The following is an 8,518-nucleotide window of genomic DNA, read 5'->3' as shown; positions in this document are numbered from 1 at the left end:
AAGAAATCAGAAGAAAAGAAAATAAAAGGAGCAACAGCATTTCTGTACCACCTGATGATGAGCTCGAGAGAGGGAGACTGGGACTTACACTTCTCATTCTGGTACTGCTGGCATTCTGCAAAAAGTAAAACTCACTACATAAATGGAAAGATAATTGTTAAGTTCCAACTGGCTTTTAAAGCAATTTCAAAATTGCCACATAATAGTAGCATGCTTTATTTCCACTTCTGCTCTGAGTTTTACTAAATTATATACTTACAGCCTTTTCCCCCTTATAGAATGAACTTAAAGTTTGTTTCATTCCCATGTCAAATTTCTAACAGACATACTTAACTCCTATCTTTTAATGGTTATCCACAAATTCCTTTGGAAGATCTCAACCAGTAATCATGAATTGTTCAGACATTTTTCTTTGCTATTTTGGTTTTGGTATAAAAACTTGTGTGCTTGCTATAAAATTAAGGAAAAGACAAATTATATATAAAGGAAAGACAAATCACATACAAGACTTCATATAAAGATTTTCTTCCAAGAGTTGTTGTTAGATGTCATCGAGTTGATTTCCAACTCAGAGGAACCTTATATCCATCAGAGTGCAACTTTGTCTGATTCTGTGCCAATACTCGCAATTTCTGCTGTGTCTAATCTCATTGTTGAATTGGTGTCAATGTATCTATCTCTTCGAGATCTTCCTCTCCTTCACCAACCCTCTGTTTTCTGAGCATAATGTCCTCTAGGCGTTAGCCTATCCTGAGAATGTGCCTTGGATATGAGATTTAATAGAATTACTATTTGTTTGGTAATTTACAAAGCTCTTTAATTTATTTTATGGGAAATTAATAATCCTTACCATGCTGCATTGTTCCTGGACGTTTAGTAATCTCTTTTCCCTGCGTATTCCACAGGGGCAAGAACCATGCATGTTTTTTTCAGCATTGTGTTCTCAGCATCAAGTTTTGTGTACAGTAAGCTCTTTCTCTTAAGAAATATTTATTTAATAAACACTGAAACACATTATTTTGAAAAAATCCTTTTTCTTCCAAAAGCTTTTTATTTAAAAATATTTTTTCTTTTTTTATTTATTTGTTCATTTATGCACACTTTCCTCCCACTCCCTGCTCTTCCCAATTTCCCTTGTAAAACTATTGTCATACACTGGGTTCCTAATTGTCCATTTCCTTCAGAATGTCCTTCCTTCCTTTTACTTTTTTCAGTGCAGTATGCATTATCCATCAGTTCTTTTCCCACTCTTCCTCCCTCTCTCTATCTCAATCCTGTTATTAATGAGTTTATACAGTATTTATACCTATTTTTGTTGCTGTTGTTAGGTGCCACTGAGTCATATACAGCTTACAGTGATCTTATGAACATTAGATCTGAATACTGGCCTATGCTGCATCATCCTTATTTTCCCATCACACTTAAGTCCATTGACACAGTTACTGTTACTGTTTCAATTCCTCTTGCTGAAGGTCTTCCTTTCTTACAATGACCCTCCACTTTTCCAAGCATGATATTCCTTTCCAAAGAATGCCTCTCCTTACCACATTCCCAAAATACATGAGTGGAATCTTTACCAGCCTTGCCTCCAAGGAGTTCTCTGGTTGCATTTTCTCAAAGACATGTCTGTTTCATAAACTCTGAGGCTTCTTTACCAAAATTTAGAGAGATATATATAATAGCTTGCCTCCGGAAACCCTATGAACCTGGAGAGAGGATGAAAGACACGCAAGTGTTAAGGACTTTCCTTCATAGGGTCGCTTCGCCAACGACTCAACAGCGCTTAACAACAATAACATCAACATAGAGAGTGATCAGTTGGCCCAAAGGAATGCAATGGAAAGCAATGCTGCCAAGCCAAATGTGGGTGACTTTTAATCTGCAGCCCTTGGGCCTTTCATTGTTTTTGTTCAAACATTCCTCGAGGTCTTATAGTCCTGGTGTGTCCACTTGCTGTACAGCGGTAACTTGTGGTTGCTGTGAGGCTGAACACTGTGACACTGATGTGTCAAATGCATTAATGGTTTGTTACTCATGACGGAAAGTGTTTGGGGGGGCTCCCCGATTAAAACAAGCTTGGAAGCAGGTGTGGCATCCACTTCCACAATAGCTTGCCTCCGGAAACCCTATGAACTTGGAGAGAGGATGAAAGACATACAAGTGTTGAGGACTTTCCTTCATAGGGTCACTGAGTCACCTGCAACTCGATGGCACTTAACATAGTGACCCTATGTACAACAGCCCTAAACCCTGCTCTATCCTGTGCCAATTGCACTGTCTCCGACACACCCGTCCTGATTACCTCAGCTACTGAATCAATGCACCTCATAGAGGGTCTTCCCCTCCTGTACTGTCCCTCCACCCTCCCAAGCATGATGTCCCTCTCCATGGACCTGTCCCTTCTTACAACATGTCCAAAGTATGCTAGACAAAGACTCGGAATCCTTGCCTCCAAAGAGCAGCCTGGCTTAACCCTCTCAAGGATGAATCTGTTTGTTTTCTTAGCAGTTCGTGATACCCTCAATACTCTTCTCCAGCACCACAGCTCAAAGGCATCAATTCTCCTTCTATCCTCCCTAGTCATCGTTCAACTCTCTGACGCATAACAAGTGATTGCAAAGACCATGGCCTGTATCAGACACATCATGGTCTCCAGGGTGACGTCATTGCTCTTCATTAATTTGGAGAGGTCCCTGACAGCAGACTTTCCCATTGCAATACGTCTTTTAATTTCCTGGCTGCTGGTGCCAGGAGTGTTGACTGTCGAGCCACACAAACTAAAATTGTGAACAATCTCAGTCTCTTCACCATCCATCCTGATGCTGCCAATTGGTCCAGTGGTGAGAATCTTTGTCTTCTTGATATTGAGCCTCCCTCAATATTGAAGGCTGCAGTCCTTGACCCTTTGCAGCAAGCACTTCAGGTCCTCCTCAGTTTCAGCAAGCAGGGTTGTGTCACCTGCATAACGCAGATTGTTGATAGATCTTCCACCAATCCTGAGACCACATTTCTCCTCATCGAGTCCAGTGTCTCGGATATTCTGTTCTGCATACAGGTTGAAAAGGTATGGCGATAGGATACATCCCTGGTGTGCACCCTTCCCAATTTTGAATCATGCAGTGTTTCCTTGCTCTGCTCTGACAACTGCCTCTTGGACCAAGTATAGGTTTTGCATTAGCATGACCAAGTGTTCTGTGATTCCCATTCGTCTCAGAGGCAGCCACAGTTTGTTATGATCCACACTGTCAATCACCTTTGTATAATCAATGAAACACAGATAGACATTCCTCTGGTACTCCCTGCTTTCAGTTAAGATCCACCTAACATTAGCTACAATATCCCCAATCTCTTCTAAACCCAGCCTGGCCTTCTGGCAGTTCTCTGCTGATGTGCTGTTCCAGTGGTTTTTGGATAATCTTCAGAAGAATCTTGGTGAAATCAACGATATTGTTCTATAGTTTCCACACTCTGTTGGGTCACCCTTCTTTGGAATGGGAACAAATATAGATCTCTTCCAGTCAGTTGGCCAAGTAGTTTTTCTCCACATTTCTTGGCACAACTTGGTGAGCACATCCAGGGCAGCATCTGTTAGCTGAAATACATTAATTGGTATACCATCTATTCCTGGGGCCTTATTTTTTGCTATTTTCTTCAAAGCAGCTTGAACGTCTTCCTTCATTTCCATAGGTTCTTGCTCATACGTTGTTTCATTAAATTCTTCTATGTCTGCCAATTCCTTTTGATATAGTGACTCAGTATATTCTTTCCATCTCCTTTTAATACTTCCTGAATCATTTAATAGTCTGCCTAAAGCATCCTTGATAGCAGCTCGAGGTTTAATTTTTTTCTTCGGTTCCTTGAGCTTAAGAAATGCTGAGCCAGTTCAGCCCTTTTCATTTTCTGACTCCAGCTCCTTGCACATTTCATTGTAATATTTTACTTTGTCATCCCGTGCTGCCTTTTGGAATCTTCTGTTCAGGTCTTTAGTACCTTGTATTGTTCCTTCTGCTTTGGCTTCTCTGCACTCCAGTACAATATTCAGAGTTTCTTCTGACATCCATTTTGGTCTTTTCTTCTTCTTCTGTCTTTGTAATGACCATTTGCACACTTCCTGGATGATACCTTTGATATCCTCCCACAACTCATTTTCTCTTCATTCATTAGTGTTCAAGGCCTCAAACTTGTTCCTGAGATGGTTCTGAAATTCAGATGGGATAAACTCAAAGTCATATTTTGGTTCCCATGAATTCTGTTTAATTTTCCTCAGCTTCAGCTTGAACTTGTATGTGAGTAGTTGGTGGTCTGTTCCACAATCAGCTCCTGGCCTAGTTTTCACAGCTGATATTGAGCTTCTCCAGTGGTTCTTTCTGCAGATGTAATCGATCTGATTCCTATGTATACCATCCAGTGAAATCCACGTGTCTAACCTGCATTTATGTTTCTTATAAAATGTATTTGCAATGAATAAGTCTTTGTGCAAAATTCAATCATTCTCTCTCCAGCTCCATTTCTGTCACTGAGTCCATGTTTTCCAACTACTGATTCTTCTACTCTGTTCCCAACTTTTGCATTCTAGTCACCCATTTATTATAAATTTTATGTATATATATGAAAGTCTTGGGTCAATACTTCATTATAGAACATAAAAATAAGGAAAGAAAATGTATAATAATGTGGTTTGGAATATGACATTCAAATTTTATACAAATAAACAAGAATAAATTTTACAAAAGTAAACACCTGCAAAAAACAAACAAACAAACAAAAAACACCCTCAAAACCCAACCAAGTAACAAGGGTATTTTTCGCCCCCATTTTATGTATCATTCTAAGCTTGGCTCACATAGAAGTTGTTGAAAATTTTGCAATTCAAAGTAACTTTTTTGTCAGCCACAATCAACCCAATAAATGAAGCTGGGATGAGTTTGGTACTGATTAGTCTTGGCAAATCTCTCTATGGGAAAGGATAGAGACAACAAAAAGGATTTTTAGCTCAGAGAAGCAAAGACAAACTTTTCAAGAACTACTCCACCTATAACAACACAAATATTAGGTTTAAAAGTGTCCATTACTCTAAATAGACTATTTAACAATAAACTTTCCCAGTATTATACAATAAATTTTCCTTCTGCTGTTTCTTCATTAGCGACCATTCATCAGAAAGTCTTGCCACATCAAGGAACTCCCTTAATAGACTCAGTATTCTCTATTGAATAACATGTAAGCAAGCCATTGTCTTCAAAATTGTGGTTGTTAAAAAAAAGAGAGGATCTTTTCAAAATCTATGCATCTAGTTAAGAGAGAATATAATAAACCCACAATTACAAAAAGCGACATTTTTGTTTCCTGATTCAGTGCACAGAAAGCCAGGAGCAACAAGTCTTGAATTTTCCCTGGTGTGAGGTCCTGGAGTCCAAGCTCTGATCCAGACATGGGTGTTGCAAAAACAAAGTGAGATATCCTGCTAAGGTGACAGTGCTCGGAACAGTCAAAATATCTCCCATCATTCTGGGAAATCACTTTAATTTTGTAATAGAGTTGGCATGACTTCCCAACAAAGATGCCGTCAATGAAGAAAAAGAGCATGGGCCTTCCAGTTTTCCAAATGTACAGAGAAAACATTAGGCCACTGTTTATAAAAGGGAATTCAGTGGAAAGGGAAAGGGGGTTCTGTCAACGATAAACATTTATCTTATTCCGTGTGTTTAGCATGGGAAATGAACACATTGAGAGATGGCCAAACTTGGTTAGTTTGGGTCCCCATAACTTGTGTGGAGAATGTCCTCCTGAGGTCTATTTTATTCCTAATTGGATCAAAATCAGAGATGGAGGGGAAAGATAACACAAAAGAAATTAAAATAGATAAAAACTAGCATGCTTATTGTGCAACATATATAATGCTGTAATTTTTCTAAGACTTGTCTAAACTCAGATGCCAGCTGCTCTCTGACTCAGTGGTCTGAGACCTCTCATGCGTTATACACCTTAGACACACAGTATCCTGTCTCACATTCCTGATGTCAGCCACTCATAGAGCTCCAGGCAGACATCCTTGCTCATCTCTGCCACATCTAGCATATTTTCTTATCAATGAAATGGAATTTTCTTAAGTCCGTTTGGTTTTTAAAAGTGGTGAACATTTAATCTAAAAATCACGCTAACTTAGAACATAACTGATAAAATCATCTTTGGTGGAAATCAGTTGATTTTAGGTGCCATCAAGTCAGTGCTGACACATAGTGACCTTATGTACAGCAGACAGAAAGTGGCATAATCTTCACCGTCCTCACAGTTGCTGCTGTGCATTGTTACAGCCACTATGTCGGTCAATCTCACTAAAGATTTTCCTCTCTTTTCACTGGCCCTCTACTTTACTAAGACTGGTATCCTGGTGTCTCCTGATTATTTGTCCCAAGTAAGTGAGACGAAGCCTCACCATCCTTCCTTCTACAAATCCTTCTAGCTGTACTTCTTCCAAGGCAGAGTTGTTTGTTCTCCTTTGTTTGTCTGTGGCATATTTAATGTTATTGTCTAACAAAAATCAGTTTAAAAAAATGAAAATAAAAAACTAATTGACACCCCTTTTCCTTTGTTGTTTCTGTTGTCTATAATAAGCATTTCTTATTGATGGCATTTCTTACTACTATTTATCATGTAAAAATAATGGCAGTTTTTAGATAGAGTGACTCTTACATAGCTCTTAGCTTTCTCGTCAATATTCGTGTTTCTCTTTTGTCTATTTCCTCTGTTGCGTCTCCGTTAGGCTTCTCTATGCTTCCTTCACACTTTTGGTTTTCATTTGGTATGCTTTCCAATTCCAATTACAAAGACATCCTTGTACCTTAATGTCACTGTAAATGTTTTCCTTCTAGAGCACTTAAAGCTTGTAGGTGGTAGAGGAAATGGAGGTGACTGATTACCATTCTGAAAAAGGAAATGCAGGTTACTGGCAATTTTACAAGGAAGTCACGGGAAAAAGATTAAAGAAAATGAGCTCTGGTTATCTGGGAACTGAGGTGAGAATGCCTAAGAAGATTGTGCTTGAAAGAAGTCTCAACATCCTTAAGTCTTTTTCTCTGAAATTCACTGGAGTTCTAATTGGAGAAAGGACCAAACCATGGCTAATGCAGCATGTACTGGGAGGGGTGAAAAAAGTCTTCCAACAGTAGTATCATAAGAAGGATAGCTAATAGAGCTCAATAATACTGGCTGAGAGCTAAACTCTGTGATGAATTAAAAACTGAGGCAAACAATAACAAATAGCTAGGTTATTTTGAAAACAATTATTATTATGTGAATTGGAGGAATAAGGAATGTGCAAAGAGTTGGAGTTAGAGAATAAAAAGGGATGGTCTTACTCAGCATTTCTCAAGCTGAAAGAACTGAAACACAAATTCAAATCTCTAGTTGTAATAGTAAAGAATGCTGTCAGCAAAATATTGAATGCTACAGGAAGCATCAAAAGAAGGTAGAAGGTATATACAAAATTAACGTAATACAAAGAATTGGCCACCACTAAAATTTCCCAGGAAATACCATATAATAAAAAACCACTGGTAAGAAAGTAAGAAGTTCAAGATGTACTGAAAGTGTTGGCAAAAAATAGGGCCCCAGAAAATATTAAGATACCAATCGACCACCACAAGATAAAGGTAAATAATCCAACTAAAAATGGGCACTGGATATGAACAGACACTTCACCAAAGAAGACCTTCAGATGGCAGACAAACACATGAAGAAAAGTTCAAAATCCCTATCTCTGAGAGAGATGCAAATCAAAACAACTATGAGATATCGTCTCACGCCAGGAAGAATAGCAAAATTTAACAGAACAGCAAACATCAAATGCTGCTGAGGTTGTGGAGAAACTGGAACTCTTATTCACTGTTGGTGGGAGTGTAAAATGATGCAACCATTGTGGAAGGCAGTATGGTGCTTTCAAAAAGTTGCAAATAGAGATACCATTGGACCCACCAATTCCACTACGGGGAATATACCTCAAATGGACCATAACTGCCACCCAAGCAGATATATGCACACCCATGTTTATCGTGGCTTTGTTCACAATAGCAAGAAATTGGAAACAACCTAAGTGCCCATCAACAAATGAATGGATAGAGAAGCTCTGGTATATTCACACAATGGAATATTATGCTGCATTGTAAAACAAGGAACTCTTGAATTATTATACAAAATGGGTGACCCTGGAGGATACTGCATGGTGCCACTGATGTAAAACAGGACTGACATCGGGGTTGGGGGGAGACTGTGAAAGATGGGATAAATAATTTATACTGCATTGAAACAGGTGAGGGAGAAAACTGTTTAAAAGGGATATGTGACTAGGTATTTTTGTCATGACAGGAGTCTAGAATGAAGGTTGCACAGTGGAGTGGTCCTGAGGGGAGGGATTGTAAAACAATGAAAGAATTTTACTTTTCAAAGAGAAGAGTGTACTGGGTGTGGGGTGTGGGGAGAGGGATGGGCAGGGAGAAAAGTGCAACAATGAATTAATGGA

Source organism: Elephantulus edwardii, unplaced genomic scaffold, assembly GCF_000299155.1.
Source record: "Elephantulus edwardii isolate Elephantulus edwardi_28Jun2011 unplaced genomic scaffold, EleEdw1.0 scaffold00013, whole genome shotgun sequence".
In the NCBI taxonomy this organism is placed as follows: Eukaryota; Metazoa; Chordata; class Mammalia; order Macroscelidea; family Macroscelididae; genus Elephantulus; species Elephantulus edwardii.
The sequence above is the reverse complement of the archived record's forward strand: the minus strand, read 5'-3'. Positions refer to the sequence as shown.